Raw genomic sequence first — 13,481 nt, 5'->3', positions numbered from 1 at the left:
TTAAGAGTTCTTATAATTCTCTTGAGCTGAGTTTACTAATACAGGCTATAAGCAAAGGTTAAATCCTAGAGTTAAATGAATTATATAAATATTCAAATAGGATTTATTTTTGGTTGTGATATGATATGAGTACTACTTGCCTCAAAAAACCTATCTCCAGCTTTGTAGTCATGTATAAGTCCTTTATGCTATCTGAGTTTTAGTTTGGGCTCTACTTTAGCCTGGACTGGGGGGTGCCTGGGGAAACTTCTAGAAGTAGTATTACCTCATGTTTACTGAGACAGCACCAATGTCTTTGATAATTTGATTGGGAGACCTTATGGAAGACAGGCTGGAGATCTTATAGAAGGTATGCTAGAGGAGCTGATCAGGAAATGTGAGGTCAGATTATGAAAGGATATAAAGTTGGGAAAAGATTTAGAGTCTAATGGTCCTCAAACCAAAAAGTTCAGTCTGAAATATTAGCTCAAAGTGGGCTAGATTTAACCAGATGCCGGAAGTGTTGCTTCAGGTACATCTTTACAGAAGAAATAAAGCAATGTACAAAAATGTGTATGTATACATCACACAGAAATATAAATATATAATATTTTTATATATATAATATATTTTTTTAAAGATTTTATTTTTTCCGTTTTCTCCCCAAAGACCCCAGGTACATGGTTGTATATTCTTCATTGTGGGTCCTTCTAGTTGTGGCATGTGGGATGCCGTCTCAGCATGGCTTGATGAGCAGTGCCATGTCTGCGCCCAGGATTCGAACCAATGAAACACTGGGCCACCTGCAGCGGAGCGCATGAACTTAACCACTCAGGCACGGGGCCAGCTCCTATATATATTTTTTAACAGTGGAAATTCCTATGGAAAATTCTGGTTTGGTTCCTATTCCAGATTGCTCACAACCATGGTTAGCCAACCAGATGTATAAACTATAATCTCATGGGTAGCTGTCCTATTTAAACATTTTTTTAAAGTGTAAAATGTAATATATATTAAAAAAAGGTATAAAACGTAAATATACAGCTTAATGAATTATTTTAAACACAGACACCTGTGCAGCCACCTCTCAGTTCAAGAAAGAATCTTGTCAGCACCCTGGAAGCTCTCTGTGGGCCCCTTCCCAATTACAACTCTCTGTCTCCCCTTCACAAGTAAACACTAATCCAGCTTCTATGGTAATCACGTCTTTTTTTATATATACATATAATTTTAACACCAAAGACTGCATTCCTAAATGATGGAATTTAGTTTTGCTTGTCTGTGAAGATAACGTAGTTTTGGCCAGAAACGATTTAGCATATGTAGAAGCCCAGGTCATCACCCCTCAGTCTTGATTAAGCACAGTCAACATGATCCAATGAGAGCCTGAGAGGCAAAGTGTGTTCCCCCCAAATGGCCCAGCTATGCCTTTATTAACAAGGATTTAATTGATTTTTAAACAATATTTTCTTCCACTTAAGTTCTTTTCCTCTTGAGTCCTCCTTTTTAATCTCCCTGCTCCTTTTAAAACGTCTTGTATGTAAATGTTAGAACATAGTTTCAAAATAATCCTTTTTTTTTAAAGTCTTGGCTTCTTCTCTATTTATGGCTGTAGACTGTTCCAGCCTTTACTTTGATTAAGCTAATCAACTGCCGTTTGTTTCTACAACAGTGATTGGCAGAACCTGGGAGGTATTGATTAGTTCAATCTTGCTGATGTCTATAAAGACTGTTGAGCAGTTTGAAAGAAAGTTGTGGCTTGGACACCTCTTAGTACCATCTGCTATCTCCTTTGTAGACCAGTCTATTGATCTCACAAAACTCATGAATGTACTTCAAATTGTTTTACTTGTACAAACCAATCTAAGCAGAGTTTGGCCCTTTAAAAAGCAGCTGCGGGGCATAGAAAGGCTAAGAGTTCAATGCCTCAGAGTATTTGGGGCTAGTAGAAAAAAAATGAAGTTATTTTTCTTCAGATCAAAAAAGAGTGAAGGGACAAAGACTCCAACACATTAATAAATGAGACATGACACTTTCCACTGATCCTAGATATTAAAGTTGCTTTTCCAAAGCAAGAGTTTTATTTTTCAAGAGAGACAGGGTCATGTGGAAAAGAAAGAGATCAGAAAATGAAAAGTGATGTCACGTCAGAGTAGTTCTAATTAATAAGTGCTACTGGAAACGCTATGAGAAACGTCAAGGTAAAAAACATAATTTGAAATGACTGTTGTAACTTGGAATGTTGTTTTCAAAAGAAAAAATACTTTCAAACACAAATTGTGTGTGTTTAACTGGATCGAGCTCAGTCACAGATTAAATATCAGATATCACTAAATGATTTCAGGGCTTACACAATATAATCTTTCTTAGTTCATCATGTGAAAAAAGATAAATCACCTAATGACCAATGTCTCTTCCTTACTTTGGCAACAGTACATAACAACATGTTAATGGGCTTTGTAGTATGGGAAATTTAAAATACATACAAAAGTAGAATACTAATGACTCCATGTTGGGGCCAGCCTGATGGCACAGCGGTTAAGTTCACGTGTTCTGCTTCAGCGGCCCAGGATTCACTGGTTCGGATCCCAGGTGAGGACCTATGCACTGCTTGGCACGCAATGCTGTGTTAGGCATCTAGCATATAAAGTAGAGGAAGATGGGCATGGATATTAGCCCAGGGCCAGTCTTCCTCAGCAAAAAGAGGAAGATTGGTGGCAGATGTTAGCTCAGGGCTAACCTTCCTCAAAAAACAAAATAATGACTCCACATTTGCATCACCCAACTTCAACAATGATTGATGCAGGACCATTGATCTTGGACACCATGTCATTTCATTAATAGATAACATTTCAGCACTTATCTCCAAATATGTGAACATTTGTTGTCGTTTTATAGTTATTATTGATGTTTTGTGTTTTGCAAAATCCTTTCTCTCAAATAATTGCTCCACTTTTTCTTTTCATCATAATAGTTCTCAAACTTTAGTATGAATGAGAATCATCAGAAGAGCACCTAGGATAGTGCTCAAGAACATGTGTTTTAAACGTAAGTACTAGGAATTTTAATACTGTTGATCTGTGCAGCACACTTTGAGAAACACGACTATAGAAATTCATGTTAGAGTTTCAAAGTAATTCAGTGAAGCTGAAAGGAAAGTGTTTCATGTGAAGGCTAATTTTAGAGTTTTTTTCCTCCATGTCCATTTTAAGTATTTAGAACTCATCAATGTTACGCTATTTGCCATTTCCCTTTATGATGATTCTACATTCGTCCTCTGTTTAAATGACTTTTAAGTTTGATATATGTGAAATCGAGACTCTATATTCTCACATAAATTGAGGTTTTATCACCTCTTTTAGGAGATATTTGTTTTATTTATTTATTTATTTTTGCTGAGGAAGATTCACCCTGAGCTACCATCCACTGCAAATCTTCTTTTTTGTATGTAAGCCGCAGCCACAGCACGGCCACTGACAGATGAGAATGTAGGTCTGCACCCAGGGAACTGAACCCGAGCTGCCAAAGTTGAGCACACCAAACTTAACCACTAGGACACTAGGGCTGGCCCAGGAGATGTTTGTTTTAGGAAAGTTAATTCTGATCCATGGGAAGTATTAAATATTCAATTTTATAAATTGCACAGCTGAAGTACTCTTCGGAAAGGAAGAGATAAACTTAAGTTTCTCTTAGAAAAAATAAACAGTTGCTAAAAACAAGGTATTCTTCTTATTGGTTAAGGAAAAGTTAAAAAAATCACTCTTCTGGTGGAGAAATGCTTGGGATTCTCTAGTTCCTCTTTCTGACTCTTATCATGAGGATAGAAGCAGAAAAATCAAAGATGAGTGGGGAGAGTTAAAAGCCAAGCTGACCTTTGGCCAAAATTCTTGGAGTAGAAGGATCATTCTGAGGAAAAGCTAACGATTTCTCTTTTGTCATTTGTCAAGTAAGCAGGGATTCTCACTAGAGAGACAAACAAAAACTTTCCCTGTTCAAGAAAGTTTAAATAGACGTTGAAAAACACTCTCAGCAAGCATCAGTATAAATGATTTGGTTTTCTATTGGCCAAAAGGGGAAGTCTGACCAGAAGAGATATGTTGTCACCAAACATTCCAAAAGAAAAATGAAAATCAAAGATTAACTTTCCTGCTTGGATAACACCCTTAAGGATTTACCCTTGTCTTGGCTGCCCATGCTAAACTCCAAATGAAAGGGCCTTCACGCCAGAGACCTGCGCTTTCAACTTATTTTCCTAAACATCCCAACAGTACATATTCTATCTCTTGTTCTTCTTGGTCTCTTCTCTGGCCTCAGACTAGATCCAGATAAATCCTTGCTTCATGCCTTCAGCAAAGAAGTATTTCAGACTCTTGGGATCATGATTCTGTAGGTCCCCTCCCTTGTCCTGATTCCTGAGTAGGTAGAAGAAGGAGGGTTGGGGAAGCACCTTGATTTCTGCCCTCGGAAAGAACAGCTCAGGGTTCTTAGGCTAGCTCATATGCCACTTCCCCACACCTTTTTCCTGATGCAGCAGAAGTCAGATTTCTCTGTGGAATGTTTTAATCCTCTAAGATGTGTCCCAAATTGTAGAAGGAAAAGGACTCTTACTACTGATCCTCTAGAAATAACAGGTTGCAAGAGAGCACCATTCTCTGTGTGCCGTATGATGGTTTCTCATCTTGCATCATTCAATAGAGGCTCTGGAGCCTGGAGTACAATTGTGCTTGTGAATGATGGCATGGCTATGCCTGTGGAGGAAGATAAATAGAATTATTAAGATAGAAGCTGAAAATGTCTATCATATTCAGTTCATTCTGCTTTTAGGATGAAGGTAAGTGTGGATGTTGTAAGAAGGCCCAAAGGACATCTCACACCAGGGCTTGGCGCTGCTTAGTGTAATGCTTGTACAGTTACAAGTCTATTTGAGGTCCTCCCATGTCATCAGTTATACAAATCAGCTAGAAATTATTAGTAGATGTAAAAGGCAGATGTGCCACTAAGTATTGAAGGAAAGCAATGGAAATGGATCTCATAACTTCTATGGACGAGAATATTAGAGATACAGGAATGCAGGGAGCTATGCTCAGATTTTATAATGTCAAGGTAGATGCTCCAGGAATGTGCTAGTAAGAAGTATAGGAATATGGATCCTCTAACGATGAATGAATATGTCCCACTAGGCCACAGTTTGATTTCTGATTTGAGGATTTGTTAACATAGCCTATGAGTTCCTTAAACAGAGTCATTAAAAGCCAAGAGACATTTAGAGAGGAATACCCTTATTTTAGAGGGTATGTGCTTAAGTATTTGGTTGTAAAGTGTCATAATAAACTTACATCCAAATAGTTCAGTTGAAAGAGAGAGAAGGATAAAACAAATGTAGCAAAATGTTAACAGTTGAATCTCAGTGAAAGATACCATTCTTTCAATGCTTCTGTGGCTTTGAAAATTTTGAAAATAAAAGTTGGAGAGTAAAAGAAACAGTACAAATATATTTATAAATATGAAGGTAAATACCACATAAAATAATGAAAAGAGTTGAAATTGATTGTCTCTAGAGAGAAAAATCTGATAATAGTGGCTGACTGCTGTTTCTCATTACATGACTTTTAGTACTACTTGAGTCTTTAAATTTTATGAATGCATTACTTTGACAAAAACTAACCACTGACTTTAAAAGAAAAAAATCAAATAGGGGAGATCAGATTGACAGATGCTTCATGAAATCAGAACCCCACTAATAAATATGTTGGAACAGTTTATCTACATGAATAAGGAGAAAAAGGGTACCATCTCAATGAAAAATACAATCACCTCAGAGAGTGGATGACAGTGGACGAGGGATCAAGTCAAAGATGAAATATAGGGAATCTGAGTGTCAGGAGAGGAGATGACATTTCTTACAGCCACTCAAATTCAGTCTTTCTTAAGTAATACAAGATAATTATTCATGGAAAGTTACATGAACTTGGCCACTTCACAGATCAGATGAAACGGCTACATGCTCTCACTGATTTACCACATCTTGAAGGTCATTGTCTATACCTCAGCTTCATGGGTAGGTTGTAGATGTCCTAGAAATCTAATTCACTAACTACTGGTCAGAGATCATTGTAGGTAGAGGAATGCAGGGAACTACTTTACTTTTTACGATTGTAATAGGGAAAGACCTCACCAATCTGGTGTTGATGTTTTTATTTTATTTTGCTGTTTGTTTAACGAAATCACCAGGTCCCTTAAGGGGAGGGGGAGCCCTGATGATATTTCTCCGTGTTCTGAAGGTTATATCAATGTACTTTTAAAAAACCTCAGCATTGATCTCTAAAAGGGAGTGTAGTCCTAGGTGATAGCCAAGGCAGCTACTGGACCATTGAGTAGCTTGAACAGTAGGTGAGGGATAGGACTAAGTATTTGATATGTTCCCTACATATGAATTAGTGGGGTTGATCATCAATTTCAACAGGAAATTTAGGCTTACGTGACCAAGGTTTGGACCATGATGCTGCTGGATATTTCTGTATCTTGGCACCAGTGAATCTGGGCTGCCAGTCCTCTTTCTCTGCTCTGTTATTTCATTCTTGCTCCTGGGTGAGGTGCAAGAACTGCACAGCTTAATTGGTCACTGATATTGCTCCTGTCAAAGCTGGTAAATGACCTTAGTGCTGTCTTATAGATTGTCAGAAGCTACAAATCAGTGCTGAGCTTTCTTGGAGGCCATGTCATCCAGAAGACTTTTCTTCAAGATGGAGGAGAGATCCTGACCTGCATCAGTCTTTATGCAAATAAGAAATAAACCTTTATTATTTTAGGCCATCCCTGAGAATTTGGTGTATGTTTATTGTAGCAGCTAGAAATGATTATCCTTGTTAAATGCAATATGATTTGGAGAAAGAACTGGAAGATCTCCAGGTACACAGGGAATCACTATGATGGCATCAGGGACTTCAGAGGCACTTGTGGGATAAGAGTGCTGAGTTCAAAGTAACAGAGTAGATTCCACATTTGTGATTAGATCATGGCTCCTGGCTGGCAGGATTAGGTGGGATCCATGAGCAGCTGCAGGACATTCTTGTGTGTAGGTCCCAGATATCTTCCTGAAGACCCTTGTAGATAAGTGTGTGAAATAACTGCCTGATCTCCAGTCCTGGGTGAAAAGCAGACTACATCAGTCATTTAGTGTCTGGTTTCAGATCCATTTCCAGCCTTCTCCTGCTATATGTATCACAGGGGTTGACCCTGCTGATTTTTATTTGGTTTGGCCAGTGGAGTGAGTTAGCAGGAAGTCTGAAGGCAAAGAAGTCAAGAAGCCAGAGTTTTATTCCCCTCTTTGGGAGATATTTATAATCATGGCTTTGCCTTTTCTTGTGGTACCAGCTTGCCATTCAGTTCTTCATTCTGTGGTCTCAGTTTCTATTGTGCACCTGTGGCTCCTCGATTACAGTAATTCCATATTCTTTTTTTTTTTCCTATCCCTGAAGCTCGAGGGGTGATGGTAGCTTTCTGCTGTTGCTATTCTAAGGGTTCTCTCATTACCCCTTTGGGTTTTGAATCTCTTCCTGCACATTTGTAACTGTTCCCTGTATTCAAGGTCCCTTTTGAATCACTTGTTAAGGGCTCTGCTTTTCTGACTGGACTAGGCTAACTTGGGCTAGAGACCTTGCTGAGTCCCAGGAGCCAGTGTTGGATGAAGTAATGCATGGGAGTGGACCTCTCGATGTACTAGAAAAGACAGAGGGTGATGCCATTGGATTTGTGAGGAGATTTGGGAAAGATTCTTGGCAGAATGGGACATTGAGGCAGAAAGATGTCTTTTATGGGATGTCCACATTTGAGCTGTTTAGGTAAGGAGTGCGCAAATTCTGCATCCTATTAGCCATGTTTTGGTCTCTCAATTTTGAGTGAGTGTGCTTGGGAAATCCTCAGAGTATCTCACTTTCCTCCAACTCGCTCACTAACAAGACCTGAATCTGGATTTCTCTGCTAATGAACAGCTAGACTCACTATCCCACCTGGTGTCTAGGGCAAGACCTAGACTTCAGTAATATAGAAAACTTGTCTTTGGGATGGTTAAATTGGTTTTCTTAAGTCAGTTTGCTTTTCCATCCAGACGGTTTGCCTTTTGCAGATGGTAAGGCCCATATGCAGATTCTGATCTACTTGCCTGTAAAGGAATTATACTACGCCAATGCTTTAAAAACTTGGATTCATTTTCACTTTCAATTGAAGTGAAAAATAGAGACTTAAAAATAATTAACTGGTAAGGTTCTTATTCCTTTTCTGAACATAGTGAAGCATTATTTAAAGGTTAAATGTAATTAACACTGCCTATTAGTACAATAAAAGTTTATTTATAAACTTAATTATCGATCAAACATTTTTGCACTATGTTCTACCAATAGCACTTAATATAGACTTAATTGATGTCCATTAGTTTAGCGGATCATTTAGCTAGTGTTCCAGTATAATCTTTAACAAGTTACTTAGGATCTACTTTAATTGGGTTTATTATATGTTAACTCATTTCTTCTAATATTATTTATTATTTTTTGTTTAATTAAGTGCATGCATATGCTTGTAAAGAACTAATGATGCCACGATAATATCCTGAAAAAATTCAAATATAAGTTCCAGATTTTCTACTTATAAACTCACTATTCACATTGAAATGTGAGATAAAAAGGAAAGAAGGAGAACTTAAATGCCATGACCTTAAATTTGTTCTAAGCTTTGGGAGAAAGATATAAATTGCTAGGGAGGAACTTTAAAGACCCAACTGAAAAACACTCCATTTCATTGTAGTATGCTTCATTTCATGTGTTTTTAAACTTAACCAAGGCAATATGTACTCATGATGGCAGAGATGTTCCACGATTGTTTGCACAATTCCTCTCAGGCAAACTGGGTCAGACTAGGAGGCATGATTGAAATGACAAATGACTCAAGTTCTCTTTCAATTCCTCTCCTCTCTATCAAGTCATCTCTAACCCATCATTTAAGGCCAGCTCAAATCCTGACTCTTTTGTACAGATTCTCATTTTGGGGAAATTTCTGCTTTTTCCTAACCTGTTTGGTTTTACTGATGGTACCTGTAATTAGCATATTACACAGTGCAAATTTTTTTTCCAAATTTTTCCTTTGCACAACCTAACACATTTTTTCCCTTCTGATATGACATCCTTTAAGTTGGATAAAAAAATCAAGAGAGCAGACAGTTTGAAAAAAACTCAAACAATACCAAGTAGTTATAGTTAAAATGGCAAGTTTTTCACATTTTCCCTCTCCAGGGCTATTTCTCTCCCAGATATAACCACCTCAACAGAACACTTTTTCACATGTCTGTCTTCAAGCTTCTGTGCCTTTGGCCATCATTTGTTCTCAGCCTGGAATGCGTTCTCACATTCTCTGCCCATCTTTCAAGACTCTTAAAGGTGACTTGCTCTGTAAACTCTTCCTTGATACTTTCAGTCAGCGTTCACCATTTGTTCTCTGTACTCTCTCAATGTGGTCTCGTACTACAGTTTAACACTTATTTCATTCTGCCTTGTTTTGTAACCAGCTCTTTACCTATCAATTTCACTGTGGTATCATATAATTTCCTTGAGGAAAGGAGCCCATTTTATTCATCTTGTATCTCTTACAAAATCCAACTCGGCCGCTCTTACTACATGTTTAAATCATTGAATTGAATGTATGTGACGTAGTTTATTCATCATCTCTCTTATGTCAGCATCTTTGGGGTAGGGGCTGAGACTTTTTGTTTTTGTAATACAATAAAAATGACATTAATTGAAATATTACAACCCAACTTTGTATAATGCTTTGCTTTTTAAGAAAAGTTCTTTTACATACATTAATTCCTTTGAACTTCATAACATCCTATATTAGTAGACTGCATTGGTCTAGAGACAAAACAATGCACAAGCTTTGGAGTCAGATAGACCTGAGTTTGAATTCCTTCTCAGCTGCTTACAGGCTATGAGATCTTGGGAAACTTCTTTAACCTCTAAAAATCTCAGTTTTATTGTATTAAAGACTAAAGGTTAGCCTTATAGAATTGTTGAGAGGAATGTGTGACATACGCATGTAAAGATCTGTGATACATATTAGACATCTAATGTTAGTGAAGATTCCCCCATCACCACCTTCCCTAGGAAATAGAAGCTTAGACAGGCTACATGATTGTCCAAGGTCCTGTGGCGGGCAGAGAATTGCAAATAGTAGCAAAGCCAGGGCTGGACTCTAGGCCTCCTGAAGCTGCGTGTATGCACATGACTTTTCCCTTGTGCCCAACACTTGGGCTGAGACTGAACATTCTTGCTTGAAGCTGAAATCAACTCACCTTTGCTGTCATCCTGCTACTGTGCATACTCCATAGCCTAAGATACCACTGCAGGCTGCTGCCTTCTGGTGTGATGAGGAAACTGAGACTCAGAGAGGTACAGTGACTTGACCAAAATCAAACAGCTCTCTCTGAGCCATGTCCACCTTATTGCCCTCACTCTTGCCCCATGTGACTGAGATACTGTGGTTTAATCTGGATTGGCCCTGTGTGGAGGAGAGAGCTGCAGCAGCAGGAACAACAGCAAGCCTGACTCTAGAGCACCATAGAGAAAAACAACAACTTGGTATCTATTGACAAGCCCGTGTCAGAGCACTATGATGACAAGAAAGGGGAGGAGGATGAAGGTGAAGGGATAGCGAAGACTCAGAGGATGATGAGGACATCAGGATATGGATGAGATAAGTGATTACAGTGAGTAGCCTGATGATGGAGAGGTCATTGAGGTGGACATGGAAGGCAACAAACAGGATCAGGACCAGTGGATAGCCTAGGTAGACAGGGCAGGTAGCCTCAGGGAGATTCCCAGCCAGCCCAACCTGCTCTCCACCCCCTGTAGAATCAGCTGATGGCTGTTTAGCAAAAAACAAAAACAAAACCAAAACATGGCAAGAAAGATTTCTGCTCACCTGCTTTACTCATGAGACAGTATCACACCCAAGCCATCCCTGAATAAGGAAATGCAGATAGTAAAGTTGTATGTAATTTTTTAAACTGCAGAGGTTTATTTACTTCCCATGAGTGAGTATCTAGTTAACATAAATTGGTTAAAATCATACATTCAGTAATTGAAATTATTACCCGTGAAGTGGAACCAGAGAGAAATAGATATTGAGCTTAGTGCATTCCACTCATCCCAACACATTCTTTCTGCCAACTTTGCTCTCTCTTCTTCCCTTATTAAGATCTGCACAAATTAAGTTGAAAAAAAGAGAAATGTGGAATTTATGTAGTCAAACAAGCAGTGTATTTAATGAAAAGAATAAATGCTCACACACATTCAACCGCTATGCTCCAGTATAAGGAACCTGAAAACCCTTTAGATGATTGTCTATTTATGATCTCATGGAAACTGGCTAAAGAAGTAAAAGAAATAGGAAACTTAGAAGGGCTTGGAGCTCCTGTGATGTCAGAAAAATATATATATTTGCTGGGAAGATTTTGAGACAATTAAATTAAAAGGAATTTCTGAAATTTCCGTACTTTAGATCAGAGTTTCTCAAGTTGTGATGTGTGCATGTATTACTTGAGAAGCTTGTGACCATGCAGATTCTGATTCAGCAGGTCCTAGGAGCTCTCTACATTTTCCTTCTCTAACAAGCTCCCATGCTTGCTGATGTTGCTGGCCCACAGACTATACTTTGAAAAGTAAGGCTTTAGACTATGTTGACCATTTCTGGATTGTCGAAAGACTGAGATCCCCTAAAGAATTGCCAATATTTGCCTTTTGAAAAAGATGCATTGCCTGGAGTAAACACATCCAAAAAATTGTGTTTTTTTTCTGTAGTAATCATGGTGGAGAGCCAAATCATGTGTCAAAAGTGAACGCCAGGACAAGCTTGAGTCATAGTGAAATCAACTCCAGAACCTGTTTTAATCCGTATGAAGATAGGCCTACCTTGTTTCTCATGTCTATAAGTGCTGAATTATTCAGACTATTGCTTCAGAGCAGCCTTCTATAAATCAAAAGGAGAGAATTGAATTGGGAATTGTAATGGCGAGAAATTCTGGACTCCTAACCTGATTTACCTGGGCACTCTCTCAGTTATCTTTCTCTTGTTCTGACCAAATCATTCCTGGTGATTTAACAGCACCTAAATATGGCCCTAGAGACTCTTTCACTGAAATCTGTGATTTTTAACCTCTATGATTTGAAAGCCTTGCCAGATGAATATTAGAGTCAATATTGAAATCTCAAAGTGCTATGTGAGAGATCTTCTAGAGAAGATGTGCAATGGTTCATCCAAATGCTTTTTCTTAGTTAACAATTTTGGACCAATATGGTTCTACCATAACAGTGGTTAATTGTGATAAAAAGCACCTCATCCAACTCATTTTACAGGAATATTCTGTTATTCCATCTAATAATACAATGTTCTCCCCCCTCCACCTCTGGACAATTTAGCTTATGTAAGGAGTGAAATATTTTAAATAGATGTATTCCATTCATTTCTGTTGATTTTATGTTGATAAATGGGCCCTGATTATTAGAGGCTGGGAATTTGACCAAGAACCTTAATACACTGATTAAAGTAGTAAGAAATTGAGCACATTGCAAATTATATGTAAAGCTTTAAAAGTGGGTTGAAATAATCATCAATAAGATACAAGGGGTTTTATGATGATATAAAAAATAGTTAGCTTTTGATAATACTTTGTCTTACCTGTCTCGCAAAATTGCTGTGAGGATCAAATAAGATAGTGTCTTTGAAAGTGATCTGTAAAGTGTAAACGGCATTTCTGCCTTAAGTCTCCCCTTCTACCGATCTATTTTACATAGGCAACCAGATTACTCTTTAGGAAGCTTTGATTATTTTGATGATGATATCATTTCCTAGTTCAAATACTTTCAATGTCCAACCCAATTTCGTTCTGATGAATTGGGTTTGGCTTCCTTTGGCTTTTAAGAAACATCGTGCTGCCTTTCTAGCCTTATCTCCAACTATTTTCCTATTCTAACCTCATATTCCAAGGCTGTTGGGTTACATGAGATCTCCGCTGAGTTCCTAGACCAAATTTTCCATAGTCTCCTGGACATCTTCATCTGTTATTCCGTAACAAGCCTAATACCAAACATGTCCAAAAACTAAGAGCACAAGCTTTCTTTGTATATTTATTATTATTCATTCAGTTGCCTAAGACAGAAAATGGAGAGTTTTGGGAGTTTTTTTGTTTTGTTGGTTTTTTTTTTTTACCTAAACCTCTCTTTCAATCCCACCTTCAATTAGTAAAGGGGAATTTTTATCTACCTGCCCTTCCTCTCAGGCCCACTCTCAATTGTTACCTACATTCATTAATTCTATCAGATATTTTTCAGGCCTAATATCCTGTGGTTCTTTTAGTGAACAAATATTTATGAATCACCTACCAAGTGCTGACTATTGTATCAGTTTCCTGTTGTTGTTATAATACATTATCATGAACTTGGTGGTTTAAAACAACA

General features: G+C 38.0%; 1 pseudogene; it reads left to right on the top strand.

Moving 5' to 3' along the window:
• Positions 1–10,450: 10,450 nt before the first annotated feature.
• Positions 10,451–10,812, top strand: LOC100630198 (anaphase-promoting complex subunit 15 pseudogene; annotated as a pseudogene).
• Positions 10,813–13,481: the final 2,669 nt, after the last annotated feature.

Source organism: Equus caballus, chromosome 19, assembly GCF_041296265.1.
Source record: "Equus caballus isolate H_3958 breed thoroughbred chromosome 19, TB-T2T, whole genome shotgun sequence".
Classification (NCBI taxonomy): domain Eukaryota; kingdom Metazoa; phylum Chordata; class Mammalia; order Perissodactyla; family Equidae; genus Equus; species Equus caballus.
Note: the sequence above shows the minus strand (reverse complement) of the source record. Positions and strands in the feature narration are given on the sequence as shown.